At 42.2% G+C, this 23,727-nt stretch overlaps 1 protein-coding gene across 21 annotated transcripts in view; it reads left to right on the plus strand.

Annotated features, from left to right (window-relative positions):
* The window catches only part of NUMB (NUMB endocytic adaptor protein), a 191,942-nt gene that overhangs the window by 20,036 nt on the left and 148,179 nt on the right, over positions 1-23,727 (plus strand). Inside the window, exon 2 of one of the 21 annotated variants that reach the window (XM_033187536.1) lies at positions 12,583-12,693. The exons of 19 other annotated variants lie outside the window; for them this stretch is intronic. The gene's annotated coding sequence lies outside the window, so the exon portion shown is untranslated. Of the gene's footprint in view, positions 1-5,227; positions 5,248-12,582; positions 12,694-23,727 lie in introns of those variants that run through there. One more of the 21 variants, XM_033187537.1, reaches the window with a different exon arrangement.

The raw sequence follows: 23,727 nt of genomic DNA on the forward strand, positions 1-23,727 counted from the left end.
ATTTCTTCATAAGTTGTTAATTTTTTTCAGTCAGGACTTTTCTCTTTTTTGTTATTCTCTGATTTACATAAACGTACTGATGAATGATGGAACCCCTCCCCCACATTGGGGGCTGAGTTTATGACGTCAACTAATAGGAGGTGGTATGGTAAAATGAACTCCAATTGCCTGAATTCACCTTCACCTCTGCTTCCTTAGGCAAGTTAACTCTTTTTGCTGGTTTTCTTATCTTCAAAATAAATGGCTTTGAGGATTATATGAGATAATCCATGTAAAGTTAAACAGTTTAAGGTAATGTTTAGTTCATAGTAAATACCCAGTAAATGTTAGCTACATTTACTGTTGCAAGGACCCAGCATTTTCACCGAAGCAGGTGGGAGGTGAAAAGCTTTCTCTGTGTTATTTTGTGGACTAGTAAAGAGTCTTGTATATTAAATTGTACTATGAAATTTAAGCTTCATTTAGACATGAAAAGGAATCTTGAATTCTTTTTGACTTTGTCACATTTTCAGTCTAGTCCATCTCTGGAAAAACTTGAATCTTTATTTTATCCAGCTGTAAATCAGCTGTAAGTTTTTTTGTTTTGTTTTGTTCTTTTGAGACAGGGTCTCACTTTGTCACTCAGGCTGGAGTGCAGTGGCACATCATAGCTAACTGCAGCCTTAAACTCCTGGGGCTCAGGCAGTCCTCTTGCCTCAGACTCCTGAGTAGTTTACAGATGCATACATACGGATTACAGATGCATGCCACCATGTCCACTTTTTAATTTTTTTTGTAGTGTGCGGATCTCCTGTGTTGCCTAAGCTAGTAAATTCTTAAATATCTGCACCCAGGTTAGCAGTGTTACAGCTAATCTCTAAATTCTTTTGAATTACGAAATATAGCTAGGGAACCTATTAGATAAATTTTCATTAGGCTTGACCTCTTTTATTTAAGATAATATTCAAGTACTGTATTGAATTTCCTTGACATTGGGTATCTTTATCAGTGGTTCTCAATTTGTTGCCTGCAAGTCTTTGGTTTGGGGAGGATGTTTTCTACAGTTATCTAGAGTTCTTAAATCCATATATTCATCAAATATTGCCTACCTTTTTTTTTTTTTTTTGAGATGAAGTGTCACTCTGTTGCCAGGCTGGAGTGCAGTGGTGCCATCTTGGCTCACTGCAACCTCCACCTCCCAGGTTCAAGAGATTCTCTTGCCTCAACCTCCCGAGTACCTGGGACTACAGTTGTGTACCACCATGCCTGGCTAGTTTTTGTATTTTTAGTAGAGATGGATTTCATCATGTTGGCCAGGAGAGTCTCGATCTCTTGACCTTGTGATCTAGAGAAAAATTATCTGTAGACTAAAGCAACATGTTCTAAACATATGTGTGTATGTATACATAGTTTCATTCTTCAAATAAATATTGAGATGAGTTTTAAAAATCTTTATTTTAAAGGCTTGCCTCAATACAGGGTAGCTCTGGTTGTGTTTTGACTATTTTCTCCATCAATGGATGCTGAAAATTCAGCTATTACCATGTGAGGATCAGTTAAATATTTTGACTTTTTTTTGAGATGGAGTCTTGCTCTGTTGCCTAGGCTGGAGTGCAGTGGCATGATCTCGGCTCACTGCAACTTCCGCCTCCCTGGTTCAAGCAATTCTCCTGCCTCAGCCTCCCGAGTAGCTGGGACCACAGGCGCCCGCCACCACACTCGGCTAATTTTTTGTATTTTTGTTTTTTTTTTTTTTGAGACGGAGTCTCGCTCTGTCGCCCAGGCTGGAGTGCAGTGGCCGGATCTCAGCTCACTGCAAGCTCTGCCTCCCGGGTTCCCGCCATTCTCCTGCCTCAGCCTCCCGAGTAGCTGGGACTACAGGTGCCCGCCACCTCACCCGGCTAGTTTTTTGTATATTTTAGTAGAGATGGGGTTTCACCGTGTTAGCCAGGATGGTCTCGATCTCCTGACCTCATGATCCGGCCGTCTCGGCCTCCCAAAGTGCTGGGATTACAGGCTTGAGCCACCGCGCCCGGCAATTTTTTGTATTTTTAGTAGAGACCAGGTTTCACCGTGTTAGCCAGGGTGGTCTCGATTTCCTGACGTCGTGATCCACCAGCCTCGGCCTCCCAAAGTGCTGGAATGACAGGCGTGAGCCACTGTGCCTGGTCAATAATTTTGACCTTTAAAAATGTTTGTCATATTTAAAAGCTCTCGGACGGGCAAGGTAGCGTGTGCCTGTAGTCCCAGCCACTCAGGAGGCTGAGGCAGGAGAATCGCTTGAACCCGGGAGGCGGAGGTTGCAGTGAGCCAAGATGGCGTCACTGCACTCCAGCCTGGGCGACAGAGCCAGACTTTGTCTCAAAAATAAATAAATAATTTGGGAGGCGGAGGCGGGCGGATTGCCTTGAGCTCAGGGGTTCGAGAGGGCAGCACAGTGAAACCCCATCTCTACTAAAATACAAAAAAAATTAGCTGGGCGTGGTGGCGGGCGTCTGTAATCCCAACCACTCGGGAGGACTATGGCTGGAGAATTGCTTGAACCCGGTAGGCGGTGGTTGCAGTGAGCCAAGATCGTGCTACTGCACTCCAGCCTGGGCGATAGATAAATTCTCCGGCTCAATGTTTTTTCTACTTTTTTTTTTTTTTAAGGTGGAGTTTTGCTCTTGTTGCCCAGGCTGGCGTGCAATGGCGTGGTCTTGGCTCACTGCAACCTCTGCCTCCCAGATTCAGGCGATTCTCCTGCCTCAGTCTCCTGAGTAACTGGGATTACAGGCATGCGCCACCACGCCCGGCTAATTTTGTATTTTTAATAGAGACAGGGTTTCACCATGTTGGCCAGGCTGGTCTCGAACTCCTGACCTCAAGTGATCCACCCGCCTCAGCCTCCCAAAGTGCTGGGATTACAGGCGTGAGCCACTGCACCCGTCCTTTTTCTACTTTTTTCTTGCCCAACCATGCCATTTTCAGAAAGGCTAGTATACTTCTCTTCCCTCACCATGGCATGTGCATTTTTAAAATAGCTTTATTTAGGTACAGTTGATATACAGTGAAACTGCACGTATGTAAGGTAAACAGGGCTGGGTGCAGTGGCTCAAACCTGTAATCCCAGCACAGTGCTTTGGGAGGCCGATGAGGGCAGATTGCTTGAGCTCAGGAGTTTGAAACCAGTCTGGTTAACATGGGGAAACCCCATCTCTACAAAAAATGCAAAAATTAGCCAGTCCTGGAGGCATGTGCTTGTAGTCCCAGCTACTCGGGAGGCTGAGGCAGGAGGATCGCTTGAGCCGAGGAGGTGGAGGTTGCAGTTGCAGTGGGCTGAGATTGCACCACTACACTCCAGATGGGGCGACAGAGCCAGACCCTGTCTCAAAAAAAAAAAAAAAAAAAAGGGTAAACAGTTTAATGAGTTTTTACATATGTATACACTACAACTAAGGTAAGGAACATACTGATCACTCCAAAAGTTTTCTAACTTTTGTAATACATCTCTCCCTTTCTGTTCCCGCAGGCAACTCTAATCTGCTGTCACTATGGATTAGTTTGCAATTTCTAGAATTTTATATAAATAGTATGTAGTATGTATATATATATATAGTCTGACTTCTTTCCCTCTGCCTAATTAATTCGAGATTTTTCCATGTTATTTGTGTATCAATATTTCATTATCTTTCATTGTTGAGTAGCATTCCATAATATGGATATATTGCAGTTTTAAAAATTTCTTCTGCTGATAGGCATTGGATTATTTCTAGTTTTTGGCTATTCAAATAAAGCTGATATGAACATGAACATTCATGTACGAGTTTTTGTGTGGACATGTGTTTTCATTTTTTTTTTAAAAAAACAATTTAAACAATTTATTATTATTATTATTTTTGAGATAGGGTCTTGCTCTGTAGCCTAGTCTGGAGTGCAGTGGTGCAATCATTGCTTACTGCAGTTTTAACCTCCCAGGATCAAGAGATGGTCCCACCTCAGCCTCTAAGTAGCTGGGACCATAGGCATGCACTACCACTCTTGCCCGTTTTTTCTTTCTTTTTTTTTTTTTTCTTGTAGAGACAGGGTCTCTCACTGTGTTGCCCAGGCTAGTCTTGAACTCCTGGTCTCAAGCTATTCTCCTGTCTTGGCCTCCCAAAGTGCTGGGACTACAGGTGTGAGTTACTGTGCCTGGCCTCTTTTCATTGTTTTTGTGTATATGCCCGTAAGTAGTGGAATTGCTAGGTTATATGGTAACTCTTTTGAGGTTTTCTAAAGCGGCTACACCATTTTACATTCTCACCAGCAGTGAGAATGAGAATTCCAATTTTTCTGCATTGTCGCCAATAATTGTTATTACCTCTTATTTTATATATATTTTTTAATTGTTTTTGTTTTGAGACAGGGTTTTGGTCTGTCACCCAAGCTGGAGTGTAGTGGGTATGATAGCTCACTGCAGCCTCAAACTCCTGGCTCAAACTATCCTCCCACCTCAGCCTCCCTAGTAGCTAGGACTGCAGGCATGCACCACCATGCCCAGCTAATTTTTATTTTTTAAATTTTTTGGTAGAGATGGGGTCTTGCTGTGTTACCCAGGATGGTCTGGAACTCCTGGCCTCAAGCCATTCTTTCTCCTCGCCTCCCAAAGTGTTGGGATTACAGGTGTGAGTCACAGCTCAGGCTGATCTCTGTTTTTTGAGTAGAGCTATTCTAGTGGGTATAAAGTAGGATTTTTTTTTTCTTTGAGATGGGGTCTTGCTCTGTTGCCCAGGCTGGAGTGTGTGGCATGATTTTGGCTCACCACAACCCCTGCCTCCCAGGTTCAAGCTATTCTTCTGCCTCAGCCTCTCAACTGAGGCATGCACTACCATGCCAGGCTAATTTTTGTATTTTCAGTAGAGACGGGGTTTCACTATGTTGGCCAGACTGGACTTGAATTCCTGACCTCATGATCTGCCCGCCTTGGCCTCCCAAAGTGCTGGGATTACAGTGAGCCACTGTGCGTGGCCCAGAGTAGAAATTAATTGTGGTTTTGATTTGAGTTTCCCTCATGGCTAGTGATGTTGAGAATCTTCTCATATGCTTATTGGCCATTTGTCTATCTTCTTGGAAGAAGTGTGTTTTTATATGCTTGCCTTTTTTTTGAGACGGAACCTCGCTCTCTGGCCCAGGCTGGAGTGCAGTGGTGCGATCTCGGCTCACTGCCAGCTTCGCTTCCCGGGTTCACGCCATTCTCCTGCCTCAGCCTCCCAAGTAGCTGGGACTACAGGCACCCGCCACCATGCACAGGTAAATTTTTTTGTATTTTTCAGTAGAGACGGGGTTTCACTGTGTTAGCCAGGATGGTCTTGATCTCCTGACCTGTGATCTGCCCACCTTGGCCTCCCAAAGTGCTGGGATTACAGGCTTGAGCCACCGCGCCCGGCCATGCTTGCCCATTTTTTAAAAGCTGGTTTGTATTTTTATTATTGAGTTATAATATATGTTTTCTTTGTATATTCTGGATATAAGTTCCTTGTCAGACGTAACGATTTACGAGTATTTTCTCCCATTTTGTGGGCTATCTTTTCACTTTCTTGATGTCCTTTGGAGCACAAAAGTTTTTCATTTTAATAAAGTCCGCTTTTTTTTTTTTTTCTTTTTCAGACACAGGGATCTCCCTGTGTTGTCCAGGCTGGCCTCAAACTCCTGGCCCATGATCCAGGAGCCACCACTCTGGCTCAAGTACATTTTTTTTTTTTTTTGAGATGGAGTCTCGCTCTGTCACCCAGTGCAGTGGTACGATCTCGGCTTACTGCAAGCTCTGCCTCCCGGGTTCACACCATTCTCCTGCCTGGGCCTCCCAAGTAGCTGGGATTACAGGGGCCTGCCCCCAAGCCTGGCTAATTTTTTATATTTTTAGTAGAGATGGGGTTTCACCGTGTTAGCCAGGATGGTCTTGATCTCCTGACCTTGTGATCTGCCCACCTCGGCCTCTCAAAGTGCTGGGATTACAGGCATGAGCCACCATGCCTGGCCGATTTGTTTGTTTTTTTTTTTGCTTGTGCTTTTGATACAGTATCTAAGAACTGTTGCCCAATCCAAGGTCGTGAATATTTATGCCTAATGTTTTCTTGTAAGAGTTTTAGTTTATTTTTTCTTATTTTTTTCACTCCATGTCAGTGTCTTCTAAGAGTTTTATAGAGTTGGCTCTTACATTTAAGTCTGTGATCCATTTTGTGGTAATTTTTGTGTACAGTATGGGGGAAGGGTCTCAACTTAATTCTTTTGTATATGGATATTTAGTCGTCCCAGCACCATTAATTGAGACCATTACTCTGTTAATTTGTTACAAAGTTGGATACAATTTTCTGCTTTGTCACTAATTTTTCCAATAGCAATTTGTTGGCCTTTTGGTCTAGAGTGGCAGTTGGGGTCATTGTAGGAGGGAAGCAGTTTAGTGTTGCAAGAATAGGTTATAAATGAATCCACTGATTTAAATATACAGGTTGTATAATTTCATCCTTACGTTACCTTATACTCGAATGGTAAATGAAGTTCAGCTGCTATTTCTCTGCCTACTGGGCATCCTTGTGTCGTTAGTTATTTGGAAGCTTCCAGTACTAAGCCATTAAATAGAAATCAGGGTCAGGTCCTTAAACCTGTGACTTAAAGGAAGAAAAGATTCGTACCTGTTCCTTTCTCTTTCTCCTCTTTAATTCACCTATCCTAGCACCCTTTTTATCTTAAGAAGACTCTTCTTTTGTATTTTTACACATAGCCTTTTTCTGAAGGAAGATCACATGTAAAGGTTTTAGTTTTTAAATTGAAAATTCAAGGAAATGTTCTGTAGTGATGATTACAAACATTATAGAAGTATTATAAAGATTATATTAACTTTCATAAATCTAAATCCATAATTAATATAGTTAATATTAAAGTCTCCTGTGTAATTCTAACTGAAGGTTAGAAATGGCATATTTTCCTTTTAATTTTCAAAATAACAAAAATAAGGGCGGGCGCGGTGGCTCAAGCCTGTAATCCCAGCACTTTGGGAGGCCGAGACGGATCACGAGGTCAGCAGATCGAGACCATCCTGGCTAACAGAGTGAAACCCCGTCTCTACTAAAAAATACAAAAAACTAGCCGGGCGAGATGGCGGGCGCCTGTAGTCCCAGCTACTCGGGAGGCTGAGGCAGGAGAATGGCCAGAACCCGGGATATGGAGCTTGCCGTGAGCTGAGATTGCGCCACTGCACTCCAGCCTGGGCGACAGGGTGAGACTCCGTCTCAGAAAAAAAAAAAAAAAAAAAATAACAAAAATATAATTATTTTACAATTTGTAAGATTTGCTTAGCATTTTAAAGGAAACTTACTGTTTTTAGAATGTTTAACTCTAAATTGGGTCTTTTTTCCCCCTGTTTTTAATAGTCATTAATTATTCACTTTTAGAGATCTTAAGAGCAAAGGGAAAAGCATACATTTTTTTACAGAGTGTTCGAGTTTTATGTGTCTCATCTCTATTTGTAGAGTTATGCTTCTTTAGAGGCCAGTACTTTGCCAAGTAAAAACTAATTTCCTAGGAAATCAGGTTGCTGGCTTGACTTCTGGCAGTCCCTTTCCCTTCTTTTGTTGCTTTGTAAAAGAGCTGAGCTCAGTTCTGTGGAAAATCACTAAATCATCTAGTTTCCCTAGTTTGAATTAAACATGGTTGGTATATATTTGTATTGAACTGAATCTGTAACTTTTTCTTGACTATAAATTTGTTAAGATACCCTGAAGGACTTTGACTTCATTTGATAAGTTGGATATTCATATCTGAAATAATGCTAATGGTTTGTTCCTTTAATGAATGTTCTTATTCTTTTAGTCTTTTTGTTCTCCCCTCCACTAGACCTACTTAGGGATATCACTTGTGTTCTTATAATGAAACCCAGACACTTGTGAAATATAATCATAGTTTCTATGATGTTGGCCCCTAATTCATTTTTAAAAATTACATTAACATTTATTGTCTGTTTCTGGTTTTTCTTCATGCATATTTTACTATATATATAATTTTGGAGCCTGCTTTTTAAACAACATATCATATAATATGTATTTTATTATTTTTATTACAATTATTTAAAAGTTTTTTTTTTTTTTTTTGAGGCAGAGTCTTGCTCTCTTGCCCAGGCTGGAGAGCAGTGTTGCAATCTCAGCTCACTGTAACCTCTGCCTCCCGGGGTCCCGTGCCTCCGCCTCTCGTGTAGCTGGGATTACAGATGTGCCAGCATGCCCTGCTAATTTTTGTATTTTTAGTAGAGACAGGGTTTCACCATTTTGGCCAGGCTGGTCTCGAACTCCTAACCCCAACTGATCCACCTGCCTCAGCCTCCCAAAGTGCTGGCATTAAAAGTACGAGCCATTGCATCCAGCCAGAAAACAGTTTAAAACAGCAGAGGAATATTCCATTAATGGATATATTATTTATGGAACCAATTTCTGTTGTGTTCACACTTAGAACGTTTATTAATTTCTGATTATTATAAAATAAAACACAATGAATATTGCTAAATATAGCTCTTTTTCAGTATTTCTATATTCTGAGAATAGATTATTGTAAGTTGAATTATCAAGTCAAAGTGTATTAACATTTCTAGAGCTCTCAGGAGAGCAAAACATTGCACAGTTGCTTTTTTTTTTGAGATGGAGTCTCGCTCTATCGCCCAGGCTGGAGTGCAGTGGCCGGATCTCAGCTCACTGCAAGCTCCGCCTCCCGGGTTTACGCCATTCTCCTGCCTCAGCCTCCCGAGTAGCTGGGACTACAGGCGCCCGCCACCTCGCCCAGCTAGTTTTTTGTATTTTTTAGTAGAGACGGGGTTTCACGGTGTTAGCCAGGATAGTCTTGATCTCCTGACCTCGTGATCCACCCGTCTCGGCCTCCCAAAGTGCTGGGATTACAGGCTTGAGCCACCGCGCCCGGCCGCACAGTTGCTTTCTAGAAAGGCTGTACAAGTTTACATTCCCATTAACAATGTATGAAATTGAGATATACGGCCTTGCCAGCATGTTATTATTTTAAAACATTTGCAATTTTGATAGGAAATAGTAACTGGTTTCTGAAATTTGTATTTATTTGGTCACTAGTGGGACATTTAAAATATGATCATTAACCTTTAGGTATTTGCTTTAAATGAAGTTGCTTGTTCCTGTTCTTGGTCCATTTTTCTTTTGGGTGATCCCTGATTCTTATGTGGAATCTAGGGATGGATAATATTCAGAACTGTGACTTAATCAGTACAAATGATCTGTAGAAAGTTGTTGTTTCATGTCCCCGCCAAGTACTTTTGCCCTCCCTCTCCCTAACTACTTTCTGATTTTAAATCTGTTCTTGGATTTCATGTAAATGGAATCATACCATATGCATTTTTAAAATTAACATCACTACTTTTGCTTAATACTTTTGAGATTCATCCATGTTGTGTTAATCAGTAACACATTTCTTTTTTATTGCTGAGTAGTAGTCCTTTTTTGTTTCATCTATTATTTTACTGAGGAAACCATAATCAATAGAAAATTGCTGATCTCGAGCTCCTGACCTCAAGTGATCCACCTTCCTCAGCCTCCCAAAGTGCTGGGATTACAGGCATGAGCCACCACACCAACATGGCCAACGTGGCAAAACCCTGTCTCTACTAAAAATACAGAAATTAGCCAGGTGTGGTGGCATGTGCCTGTAATCCCAGCTGCTAGGGAGGCTGAACCACGAGAGTTGCTTGAACCCGGGAAGCAGAGGTTGCAGTGAGCCGAGATCACGCCACTGCACTACAACCTGTGTGACAGAGTGAGATTCTGTCTCCAAAAAAAAAAAAAAAAAAAACCCAAGTGCAGTGGCTCATACCTATAATCCCAGCACTTTGGGAGGCCAAGGCAGGCGGATCACGAGGTCAGGAGTTCAAGACCAGCCTGACCAACATGGTGAAGCCCCGTCTCTACTAAAAATACAAAAATTAGCTGGACATGGTGGTGAGCTCCTATAATCCCAGTGGTGTGGGAGGATTGCCTGAGCCTGGAGGCAGAGGTTGCAGTGAGCCAAGATTGCGCTACTATACTCCAGCTTAGGTGACAGACCGAGACTCTGTCTCAAAAAACAAAATTCAGAAACTTTTTTTTGTTTTGAGACAGGGTCTCTCACCTTGTCACCCAGACTAGAGTGCAGTGGCATAATCATGGCTCACTGCAGCCTCAACCTCCTAGGCTCAAGCAATCCTTCCACTTCAGCCTCCTGTGTGGCTGGGACTGCAGGAATGTACCACCACACTCAGCTAATTAAAAAAACCTTTTTTATAGAAAGGGCATCTCACTGTGTTACCCAGGCTGGTCTCAGAACTCCTGGGCTCAAGCCATCTTCCTGCCTCAGCCTCCCAAAGTCCTGGGATTACAGGTGTGAGCTACTGCCCCGGCCCCAAAACCCTTATTCATTGTTGGTATAGCCTCTTTGGAAAACAGTTCGGCAGGTTGTCATATATAATTAAATGTACACTTACCAGAATGGTCCACTGTTTCACTCCTGGGCATTTATTCAAGTAAAATGAAAACACAGTCACACAAAAACCTATGTGCAAATGCAGTATAGGTTGATGCAAAAGTAATTGTGGTTTTTGCCATTTTAATGCCTTTTTTTTATTTTTTGAGACAGAGTCTCACTCTATGGCCCAGGCTGGAGTGCAGTGGTGCCATCTCGGCTCATTGCAACGTCTGCCTCCTGGGTTTTCAAGCAATTCTCTTGCCTCAGCCTCTTGAGTAGCTGGGATTACAGGCATGTGTCACCACACCCAGCTATGTTTGTATTTTTATTAGAGACGAGGTTTCACCATGTTGGCCAGGCTGATCTCAAACTCCTGGCCTCAAGTGATCTGCCCACCTCAGCCTCCCAAAGTGCTGGGATTACAGGTGTGAGCCACAGCGCCCAGCTTTAATGCCATTTTAATGGCAAAAAAACACAACTACTTTTGCACCAAACTCATAATTGCCAAAACCTGGAAATAATGCACATGCACTTCAACTGGTAAATTGATAAAGGTTGGCACATCTATATAATGGCATATGATTTGGCAGTGCATTCACTAACATTGTTCAATATCAAATGCATTATGCTAAATGAAGGAAGTCAGACTTAAAAGGCCACATACTGTGTGATTTCATTTTTAGGGTATTTTGGCAAAACTGTAGGGAAAGAAAATTGACCAGTGGTTGCGAGGGATTGGAAGAGAGTTTGACTACTGAGGGCATGAGGGACTTTCTTTGGGTGTTCTGTGTATCTTTTGTATCTGTTCTATATCTTGATTGTGGTGGTGGTGACATAGTTATGTGTTTTCAAACTCAGGAGAGTATATATAAATTACACCTCTCCAATTAAAGTTCTAGCATATATTATGATATTAAAAATTATTTTGGAAATATCTCAGAAAATGTTTTGTTTTGTTTTTATTTTAATATTACAGAGACAGGATCTCACTTTGTCTCCCAGGCTGGAGTGCAGTGGTGTAATCATAGCTCACTGAAGCCTTGAACTCCTGAGCTCAAGTGATCTCCTGCCGCAGCCTTCTGAGTAGCTGCAACTCAGGCATGCACCACTATACCTGGCTAATTTTTTTTTTTTCTTTTAGAGGCAGAGTCTTGGTATGTTGCCCAGGCTGGTCGAACTCCTGGCTTCAAGAGATCCCCTGACCTCTGCCTTCTAAAGCGCTGGGATTATAGGCACAAGACACTGTGCCTAGCCATGTTTTGTTTTTAGATTCTGCTTATGTGACTTTGGGAGGAGAGAAAGTGGTAGACGACACTGGTAGAGTTTTTTGAAGGTGTTGAAAACACTGTAAATGCTGAATATGTTTATACTTAACAAACATTCCTGTCATACATTTAATAGAATTTTGTGATGTCAGAATTAGAAGAGCCCAAAGAGACCTCATAAAGTGTTCTTTTTTTAAACAGATAAAGGACCTGAAGCCTAGGTAGGTTAGCTAAAGTCCCACAGCTAGGTAGTGCAGACGTAGATCTAGGATTTAAGTGATGGATTACTAATTTGACTCGTATTTTACTAAAACACAGTTTTTATTTCAAATTATTCTCTTGAGACTATTTTTAATTCCTTTTCAAAACTTTTCAATTGTGTCATCTTAAAACTGGAAACCACTCCCTTCCTACTGGTAGGAAAGTCCTGTGTCTGGTTGATAATAGGAAGGCTAAATATGAGAGATTCCATAGCACTTCAAGTTTGCTTAAGCCCACTCGACAAAGTTAGTTATAAAGACACTTTTCTCTAACTGGTAAATCTAGATGCTTATTTTTGTACTTTTCAAGGGCTATCAGTTAGGAATAGGTTTTTGTAACTTTATCACATTAAAAATTAGTATTTTCAGATGATCATGATTGTTGGTTTTTTGGGAAGGTAGAAAAGGTTTAAGCATGTTAGGTTCTTTCTGGTTACCTTAATTGCTACCGAGGGATGTGAGAGAGCACCAGAAGCAGTCTTAATAGATACGTGTTCAGGAAATGGAGATTGGAATGTTATTTAAGATATAACAGCAGCTTTAGTTGTCTTCTATTCTTGAGAACTGGCTAATTTTCACTGTCCTTCTTGTGTTTTTTCTTTCTTGTACAGTAGTTTTTGATTGCCTCTAAACCGCAGTTCTAGAACAAAGTTTAGAGTTCCTGCACCTTAGAGATACTGTTGATATTGTGGATATTGCAGATCCAGTCACAGAGCTAGCAGGTGGGTTGGTCTCTTTCTTGTTTTATTTTTTCACTTATTTTTTATTTTTATACAGAGTCTCACCCTGTTGCCCAGGCTGGAGTACAATGACGTGATCTCAACTCACTGCAACCTCGGCCTCTGAGGTTCAAGCAATTCTCCTGCCTCAGCCTCCTGAGTAGCAGGGATTACAGGCATGCACGATCACGCCAGGCTAATTTTCGTATTTTTACAAAATTTCACCATGTTGGCCAGGCTGGTCTCTGACCTCAGGTGATCCATCTGCCTTGGCCTCCCAAAGTGCTGAGATTACAGGCGGGAGCCACCGTACCAGGCCTCTTTCTTGTTTTTGAAGCTGTGCCTGTGTCATGCAACCTACGAGTTATTTCCTGTAAGCAATAGCTCCAGGCAGAGTTGGCCAGTTGCTTTCAGCCTTCTTTATAAATAAGGGAACCCTACCCCCACCCTAGCTCTGGCAGACTCTGTCTTTTTTTTTTTTTCTTTCTTTTTTTTAATGTAAGAGTCTCATTCTGTTGCCCAGACTGGACTGCGGTACAGTGGTACAGTCATGGCTCACTGCAGCTGGGACCTCCCAGACTCAAGTGATCCTCCACCTCAGCCTCCTAAGTAGCTGGGACTTATAGGCATGTGCCACCATGCCTGGCTAATTTTTTTGTTGTTGTTTTGAGATGGAGTCTCACCCTGCCCCCCAGACTGGAGTGCAGTGGCACGATCTTGGCTCACTGCAACCTCTGCCTCCCAGGTTCAAGCAATTCTCCTGTCTCAGCCTCCTGAGTGGCTGGGACTACAGCTGCCTGCCACCACTCCCAGCTAGTTTTTGTATTTTTAGTAGAGACAGGGTTTCACCATATTGGTCAGGCAGGTCTCAAACTTCTGACTTCGGGTTATCTGCCCATTGCAGCCTCCCAAAGTGCTGAGTTTACAGCCTGAGCCACTGCGCCTGGCCCTGGCTAATTTTTAAATTTTTTGTAGAGATAGATCCTCTGTGTTGCCCAAGCTGGTCTCAAACTCCTGGGCTCAAGTGATCCTCCTGCCTTGGCCTCCCAAATAGCTGAGATTACAAGTGTGAGCACCTGTGCCAGGCCAGGTTCTGTCTTATATGGAACATTTTTATTGCCTGTTCCCCAAGGAAGCCAAATTCCCAGCTGCCACTGCCTGCTTCTGAACCAGGAGCCCAGTAGGCCTCTGGCTTCAGAGGCCTTACCACTTTGCATTTGTATTACTTATCAATGCCTGGAAGGTATTTACATTATTTTTTGAGCCAGCTATGCATTCTTTGTTTATATATTTGATACATTGATATATATAGTTATTTGGGTGAATGTACTGTATCATCTTGGCCTGAAGCCAAGATTTCAGATCCTGCCTTTTTTCAAAGCCACATTTTCTCATCTTTAAAATTAGAGGCTGGGCCGGGCGCGGTGGCTCAAGCCTGTAATCTCAGCACTTTGGGAGGCCGAGACGGGTGGATCACGAGGTCAGGAGATTGGACCATCCTGGCTAACACGGTGAAACCCCGTCTCTACTAAAAAATACAAAAAACTAGCGGGGCGAGGTGGCGGGCGCTTGTAGTCCCAGCTACTTGGGAGGCTGAGGCAGGAGAATGGCGTAAAAACCCGGGAGGCGGAGCTTGCAGTGAGCTGAGATCCGGCCACTGCACTCCAGCCTGGGTGACAGAGCGAGACTCCGTCTCAAAAAAATCAATCAATCAATAAAATAAAATAAAATAAAATTAGAGGCTGGACACAGTAGCTTATGCCTGTAATCCCAGCACTTTTGGAGGCTGAGGTGGGTGGATCAGCTGAGATCAAGAGTTTGAGACTAGCCTGGAGAACATGGTGAAACATTGTATCTACTAAAAATACAAAAAATTAGCTGGGCTTGGTGGCGCCCACCTGTAGTCCCACCTACTCGGGAGGCTGAGGCAGGAGAATTGCTTGAACCAGGGAGGCGGAGGTTGCAGTGAGCCAAGATTGCACCATTGCACTCCAGCTTGGGTGACAGAGTGAGACTCCATCTCAAAAAAAAAAAGTAAATAAAATTAGAATGATAGCCCCTATCTCTTAGTGTTTCTTTGTGCTGATGAAATGATATTATGTACACTTATACACATTTATATATAAATTCTTAGAACAGTCCCTTGAATATAGTAGGTGATGTATATATAGTAGTTATTATGTTTTCAAGTGAGTCTTGTAATTCCTTGTTAGTATTTAGACAGTTATATAGTAACCCGCAAGTACTTGTCAATCAATATTCAGAATGTGTAATTCTGAATGTATCTGTAAATGTGTTTGGGAATTACAGCAGGTTTTGAGGCACTTGGGTGAGACATTTAAATTTAATTTTAGGCCAGGTCAGTGGCTCACATTTGTAATCTCAACACTTTGGGAGGCTGAGGCAGGAGGATTGCTTGAGGCCAGGAGTTCAAAACCAGCCTGGGCAACATAGCGAGACCCCTATTTCTATTAAAACAATTTAAAAAATTATATTAAATTTAATCTTAATCTATATCCCAGGTACCTTGAACTGAAGGTTTTTCATGATGAATTGCAATTTTTTCAGTATAACGGAGTGCTTTATTATTTGTATTTACAGTTGCTTTCCAGAAATATTCATGCAATTGATATTCCTTTAAGCTCTATTGCATATACTTTCTATTACCTACGCATCAAAGAAGTCAGTTTAACCTGTGTAGATGTCATAGAGACACCATAGAAGTTGGAATGGAGTGAATTTTAAGTCAGGAAAAGGGGGTGTAACAATGTGTATGAGGGAGAAAATAAAGTGGTGCTTGGGGTAGAGATGTTGGCTTAGACAACCATAGTTCTGACTGAGATAAAGATCCTTTAGGGGAAAGAAGAACAAAAAGGAGGGATAAAATATTATAGGACAAACTTCCAGCCCCTGAGTTTAGGTTATGACTTATATATTTGCATATTGCAATTCCTAAAGCCCTCATTCTAGTCAGTTAAACTTGAACCGTGAATTCAGAAGCATATATTATTATTTTTTCTTTAGAAATCAGAACAGTCAGTTAAATTAGTTTTTCTTCTTGGTTTTGGGGTATGAATTAGTGGAGAGATGAGTGTTGTAGACCATTGTCTACTACTTTTTTTTAGGAAAATCTGAGTATATCATTCTGCCCTTTAGAGACGTGCTCATGAAGATTATGCTTGTTGATAAATGATTCTACTTCCTTATTTCTTCTGCTGAAATAATAAGACATGCCACTTCCTTTTTTCCTCTTACATCAAGCCCTGAGTATGCCTTTGTTTTTATTTTTGTCTTATATTGTAAACTACTGTGTACATATAGGTGTTTGGAACTGTGAGGATGTTTTATCAAGAAAGAAGCATGGCACTGAGAGGATTGATAGTGACTCCATTAGAAGCACTTTAGTTAAGGCAAGATTTTATAAAGTTCTTAATGGTTATACATTTGTCCCCAGATGGAAAGGTTTTTAAAAAGACTATGTTAATTCTTTGTCAGAATCAATGATGGGATTTGGAAATCTTTTTTTTTTTCTTTTTGAGACGGAGTCTGGCTCTGTCGCCCAGGCTGGAGTGCAGTGGCCGGATCTCAGCTCACTGCAAGCTCCGCCTCCCGGGTTTACGCCATTCTCCTGCCTCAGCCTCCCAAGTAGCTGGGACTATAGGCGCCCGCCACCTCGCCTGGCTAGTTTTTTGTATTTTTTAGTGGAGACGGGGTTTCACCGTGTTAGCCAGGATGGTCTCGATCTCCTGACCTCGTGATCCGCCCATCTCGGCCTCCCAAAGTGCTGGGATTACAGGCTTGAGCCACCGCGCCCGGCCGGAAATCTTTAATTAAGTAGAAGACATTAGGATTCTGACCCATAACCTTTCAGGTATTAGGAAGAAATTAAACACTGCTTGTCATAGTTGCTCCTAAAATTTTACGTCTTTCTTTTTAAATGTTTCTTTTTTTTATTTTTCAATCTAGGACAAGACTGCCAATATTTAAAAATTTCTCATATTCAGAAATAACTGAGATTCTATATATAGAGAGAGAGATAGTAACTGTGGTTTTTGTAATTACTTTTAATGGCAAAAACCATGATTACTTTTGCACCAACCTACAGTACAAGTATTAATACAACCATCTGTCATATATCAAAATAGATCTAATTTTTTTTTTTTTTTTTTTTGAGACAGGGTCTCACTCTGTCACCCATGCTGGAGTCCAGTGACGCAATCTCAGCTCACTGCAACCTCCGCCTCCTGGGTTCAAGCAATTCTCTTGCCTCAGCCTCCCAAGTAGCTGGGATTACAGGCATGCACCACCATGCCTGGCTAACTTTTTTTTTTTTGAGACAGAATCTTGCTCTGATGCCCAGGCTGGAGTGTGGTGGTGCCATCTCTGCTCACTGCCACCTCCGCCTCCTGGGTTCAAGCCATTCTCCTGCCTTAGCCTCCCAAGTAGCTTGAATTACAGGTGTGTGCCACCATGCCTGGCTAATTTTTTTTTTCTATTTTTCTTTTTTGAGACAGAATCTTGCTCTGATGCTCAGGCTGGAGTGCAGTGGCGCGATTTTTGGCTCACTGCAACCTCCACCTCCTGGGTTCAAGCCATTCTCCTGCTTCAACCTCCCAAGAGCTGGGATTACAGGTGCCAGCCACCACACCCGGCTAATTTTTGTATGTTTTAGTAGAGACGGGCTTTCGCCATGTTGGTGCCAGGCTGATCTTGAACTCCTGACCTCAGGTGATCTACCTGCCTCGGCCTCCCAAAGTGCTGGAATTACAGGTGTGAGCCACTGTGTTCAGCCTGGTTTTTTTTTGTTTTTTGTTTTTTTTTGGTAGAGACGGGTTTTCATCATGTTGACCAGGCTGGTCTCCAACTCCTGACCTCAAGTGATCCACCCACCTTGACCTCTCAAAGTGCTGGGATTACAGGTGTGAGCCACCGTGCTGGGCCAGTCAAGAGTCTTTATACTGATCTTGTGCCATGAATACTCCTTTTTATCTGTATTGCCATACTGGATATTTGTAAAGCAGTTTAGTTTGGTGGAAGGAACACAGGATTTGAAATCAGAGATCAGAGGGCTTGAAATCTTGTCTCTGTCACTTACTAGCTTTGTGACCAACCTTTTTGAGATTGTTCACTTTATAAGTAATATGAAAAGAATGATGACATCTGTCTTATGATATCTGTCAGCTATAAGGATTAAATTTAAACAAAAACACTTTGTGTAAACTATAACATCCTCTGGGAGTGTAACGATTTTTTGTTGTTGTTGTTGTGAGACAGGATCTGTTCCTCCTGATATGGTTTGGTTGTTTATCCCTTCCACATCTCATGTTGAAATGTGATTCCCAGTGTTGGAGGTGGGGCCAGGGAGTGATTGAATCATGGGAGCAGATCCCTCATGAATGATTTACCATTATCTCCTTGGTGATAAATGAGTCTTGCTCAGTGAGTTTACGTGAGATGTGGTTGTTTGAAAGAGTGTGGCACCTCCCCACCTGCTTTCCCCTGCTCTCACCATGTGATGTGCTTGCTCCCACTTAGCCTTCCACTATGATTGTTAGCTTCCTGAGGCCCTCACTAGAAGCCAAGCAAATGTTGGTGCCGTGCTTGTATATCCTGCAGTACTGTGAGCCAGTTAAACCTCTTTTCTTTATAAATTTCCTAGTTTCAGTTTCCTTTATAGTAACACAAATAGACCTTCTTTACCAGAGTTAAACATTGGTTAGGCTTTTTATCCTATTCAACTCATGGTGTCATGCAAACGAGGGCAATCTGGAGACCATATTGAGATCTATCCTTGCTTGAAGGCTATGGTTCTCCACAAGGATAGTACTGCTACTATGATGTGTTTGGATCTTTGGGGATGCATTTTTGCTTGCCACAATGATTAGAGGAGGATGAGTTCAGTTTTGACATTCAATGAACATGAGCCAGGAATGACGGACATCCCACAAGGTATGAGACAGTTCTGCATAACTATTTCCCCAAACCAAATGAAAAACATGTTTATGCTTATCTCTTTTTTGTTGGACAGTCTCACTCTATCGTCTAGGCTGGAGCGTAGTGGTACAATCTCAGCTCACTACAACCTCCACCTCCCAGGTTCAAGCGATTCTCCTGCCTCAGCCTCCCGAGTAGCTGGGATTGATTACAGTCACCCGTCACCATACCCAGCTAATTTTTTTATTTTTAGTAGAGTTGGGATTTCACCATGTTGGCGAGGCTGGCCCTCAAACTCCTGACCTCAAATGATCCACCCACCTCGGCCTCCCAAAGTGCTGGGATTACAGGCGTGAGCCGCTGCACCAGGCCTATACTTAGGTTATATTAATTCTGTTTTACATTTAGACACAAAGGGTTTTTTATTTTTATTTATTTATTTTTTGAGACAGAGTCTTGCTCTGTCGCCCAGGCTGGAGTGCAGTGGTGTGATCTCGGCTCACTGCAAGCTCCGCCTCCTGGGTTCACACCATTCTCCTGCCTCAGCCTCCCGAGGAGCTGGGACTACAGGCGCCCACCACCACGCCCAGCTAATTTTCTGTATTTTTAGTAGAGACGGGGTTTCACTGTGTTAGCCAGGATGGTCTCGATCTCCCGACCTCGTGATCCGCCCGCCTCGGCCTCCCAAAGTGCTGGGATTACAGGCGTGAGCCACCGCGCCCGGCCCAAAGGGTTTTTTAAAACATAGTTTTAATAGACACTGAATTTTCCAGGAATGTAGTAACTACTGAGTATTAACCTGGGGCAAATTGTACTTTGTTTTGTTCAGAACTTTGCCAAGAGTTGTTCACTGTTTTGGAAAATCCTATTACCAATGGCATTGCCCCTTATGGCATTTGATTTCCCTATTCAACTTATTTGTCTCAATCTGCATTTGTAGCTGTCACATTCATGGTGATTCTGTGTATAGGTGCAAGTGTCTAGTTATGTAATAATGTGAATTTTAGGATGGTTGTACCTGAGCATTTGCATATTAAAATATTTTATTAAAAATTACTTTTCTAGCCAGGCACAGTGGCTCATGCTTGTAATTTCAGCAGTTTGGGAGGCTGAGGCAGGTGGATCACCTGAGGTGAGGAGTTCAAGACCAGACTGGGCAACATGTTGAAACCCCGACTCTACTAAAAGCACAAAAAATAGCTGGGCGCAGTGGTGCTTGCCTGTAATTCCAGCTGCTTGGGAGGCTGAGGCAGGAGAATTGCTTGAGTCCGGGAGGTGGAGGTTGCAGTGAGCTGAGATTGCGCCATTGCACTCCAGCCTGGGTGACAGAGCGAGACCCCATCTCAAAAAAAAAAAAAATTTACTTCCCTTTTTTTCTCTTATATTACTTTAGGCAGTATATTAATTTTCAAAAACTGAGAACAGATAGGTTACCTATTTACAGTTTATTTCAGATTTATGCACTGTTGTGCATTTCTTAGATATTCGTATTAATTTTATGACTGTGCAACAGTTTGTCTTTTTTCCTAAAGATGGATTGTTTTACCCTATTTTGTTGCTCTTACAAAAATATTCTTGCTTGTGTCTTTAGGTTCACAAGTATTAATACAAAAGTTTCTCTACAATAATGAATTTTATTTTACTGTATTTTTTCTTGAGACAGGATCTGGCTCTGTTGCTCGGGCTGGAGTGCAGCCATATTCATGGTGATTCTGTGTATAGGTGCAAGTGTCTATTTCCATAATAATATGGTGCGATCTCAGCTCACTGCAACCTCTACCTTCCAGATTCAAGCAGTTCTCGTGCCTCAGCCTCCCAAGTAGCCAGGATTACAGATGTGTGCCGTGACACCCGGCTTTTGTATATTTCGTAGAGACAAGGTTTTGCCATGTCAGTCAAGCTAGTCTCAAACTTCTGGACTCAAGCAATCTGCCTGCGTTGGCCTCCTAAAGTGCTGGGATTACAGGTGTGTGCCTGGCCTAACAATGAATTTTTAAAACATTTTTGGTGGTAATTTCCCCACCTACACACACCTATACACACATGCACACATAGACAGTTGAAAGAAAAATGTGAATCAGTAGTCACCCTTATACATGTGATACACTCATCTTTTCCAATGTGTTTTTCTCTAAGTGCTGATTGTGACAAATAAATGATTTCCCAGTTCATTTTCGCAGTTGAAGATAGCTGTCTTGGTTTCCTCTGGAGAGTGAGCCCATTGACCTGGCTTTCCTTTGCTTATAGATTATGTCAGACGACAGCATGTCTTGCGGTGAGTGCCTGGCTAAGCAGGAACACTGCTCTCATACCTGGGAACATCTGGGTCTTGAGTGCAATAAGGTTTCAATTACGACTGGGCACCATGGCTTACACCTGTAATGCGAGCACTTTGGGAAGCCAAGGCAGGTGGATCACCTGAGGTCAGGAAGACCAGCCTGGCCAAGATGGCAAAACCCCATCTCTACTAAAAGTACAAAAATTAACTGGGCGTGGTGGCATGTGCCTGTAGTCCCAGCTACTTGGGAGGCTGAGGTTGGAGAATCATTCGAACCCGGCAGGCAGAGGTTGCAATAAGCCGAGATAGCACTACTGCACTCCAGGCTGGGTGACAGAGCAAGACTCTGTCTCAAAAAAAAAAAAAAAAAAAAAAAAAAATTTCAGCTAGGACTAAGTTTGGATTCATCCCTTAAGCACTCCCATTCCTTGATGGAGTGAATTCTGTACGTGTGCCCTAACTACATATTTTGGGTTATGCCAGAGTTATACCATTCTCTGAGGATGTTAAGGGGCAGAATGGGATTAGGTGGGACTTTCTATTCTTGGGTGGGACTTTCTGTTTACTTTGATGTCAGACTTAGCTCCCCCTTTTACTTGTTTTGACCATAAACTGCATATTCATTAAGGCTCAAATTTCGATAGTTTATTCTTCAGTTTTCTGGGGACTTTCTAATGTGAGTATTCAGTTATATCTCTTGAGGTTTTCATTCCTCTTCCTCCTTCTACTAGTTTGAAATTTTTGCCGAAGAGAAGATAATTTATGTAGGAATTTATTTGACATTGTTTTTCTTTTTTTAATTAACCTGACATTATGGACATATTTAACTTTAATCTTATGTCATTGAAAATTTAGGCAAAGAAGCTCCAAGTTTTAACTTTGATTCAGGGTTTAATTATTAGATTATGGATGCAAATTGTAACTTTCATAATTATGCTTTGAACTTCAAGGGCAAATCTTTGGTCCTATTCTTGATGACTTGTATAGGGGTACTGAATAATGAGAAAGCAAAGGAAGAGGAGTCGCCATAGGGACTCAAGAATAATAAACACAGTGTTCATTCTAGTCTAGAAGTTGTGATATGGTTTGCTTTGCTTTGCTTTTTTTTTTTTTTTCCTGATTGTGGTAAAATATACATAAAAGTTACTTTTTTTGTTGTTTTTGAGACAGAGTTTTGCTCTTGTTGTGCAGGCTGGAGTGCAATGGCACGATCTCGGCTCACCGCAACCTCCGCCTCCCGGGTTCAAACGATTCTCCTGCCTCAGTCTCCTGAATAACTGGGATTACAGGCATGTGCTACTATGCCTGGCTAATTTTGTTTTTTTAGTAGAGACGCAGTTTCTCCATGTTGGTCAGGCTGGTCTTGAACTCCCAACCTCAGGTGATCTGCCTGCCTCTACCTCCCAAAGTGCTGGGATTACAGGCGTGAGCCACCATGCCCGGCCAAAGTTACTGTTTTATCTTTTTAAATGTACAGTTCAGTGGCATTCAGTATATTTACATTATTGTGCAACCATCACCACTGTACATCCCAGAACTTTTCTGTTTTACAAACTGAAACTCTGTGCCCATTAAACAACAATTTCCTATACCCCACTCCTCTCCACAAAATCTCCATTCTCCTTTTGTCTCTATGATTTTGACTACTCTGGTTATCTCATATACATGGAATCATACAATATTTGTTTATTTTTTGTGTCTGACTTATTTCACTTAGCACAATTTGCAGGGTTCATCTTTGTGGCAGCAAGTGTCAGCATTTCATTATTTTTAAAGGCTGAATGTTCTATTATATGTATAGACTACCTTTTTTTTTTTTTTTTTGAGACAGAGTCTTGCTCTGTCACCCAGGCTGGAGTGCAGTGGCATAATCTCTGCTCTCTGCAACCTACGCCTCCTGGTTTCAAGTGATTCTCCTGCCTCAGCCTCCTGAGTAGCTGGGATTGCAGGCGCCCACCACCATGCCCGGCTAATTTTTGTATTTTTAGTAGAGACAGGGTTTCACCATGTTGGTCAGGCTGGTCTTGAACTCCTGACCTCGTGATCCACCTGCCTTGTCCTCCCAAAGTGCTGGGATTACAGGTGTGAGCCACTGCCCGCGGCCCAGACTACATTTTGTTTAGCCAGTCATCCATCAGTGGACACTTGTTTCCATCTTTTGGCTACTGTGAATAATGTTGCCTTGAATATTGGTGTACAAATATCTGTTTGAGTCTCTGCTTTCAGTTCTTTTGGGTATATACCCAGAAGTGGAATTGCTAGAATATATGGTGATTCTATGTTTAATTTGAGTCACCACCATATGCTTTACTTTTTTTTTTTTAACATTATAGATGTATTTTTAATCAATATGTACTTTTTTTTTTTTTTTTTGAGAGAGGGTCTCACTTTATCACCCAGGCTGGAGTGCAGTGGCTCGACCTTGGCTCACTGTGAAACGGGAGAGTTTCCTGACCCCCTTGTGGGACTTGTGATAGGGATGTGGCTCAGCTGCCTCCCGCTCAAACCCCTTATGGGAGGGGGCGCATGCAGACGGGCAGGTGCAGGAGCCAGGGAGAGTGCTTTTGGGTTCCAGCCCCATGGTAGCGTCTAGGGGTGTGTTACAGTGAATGCTTTTTTAGCAGTTGCCATCTACAGATGGCTAAGTGTTAAACCAACTCAGTAGAGAGTCAGAGTGAAGCCTTTTACAGTCTGCCCTCTTGTTACCTTAGTCCTTGTCTGGCATTCAGGAAGGATAAGGTCACACACAGACTTGATGGTGGTGAATGCAGGGGTTTTACTGAGTGGTGGAAGTGGCTCTCAGCAGGATGAAGGGGAGCTGGAAA

Source organism: Trachypithecus francoisi, unplaced genomic scaffold (assembly GCF_009764315.1).
Source record: "Trachypithecus francoisi isolate TF-2019V2 unplaced genomic scaffold, Tfra_2.0 Lachesis_group3, whole genome shotgun sequence".
Taxonomy (NCBI): domain Eukaryota; kingdom Metazoa; phylum Chordata; class Mammalia; order Primates; family Cercopithecidae; genus Trachypithecus; species Trachypithecus francoisi.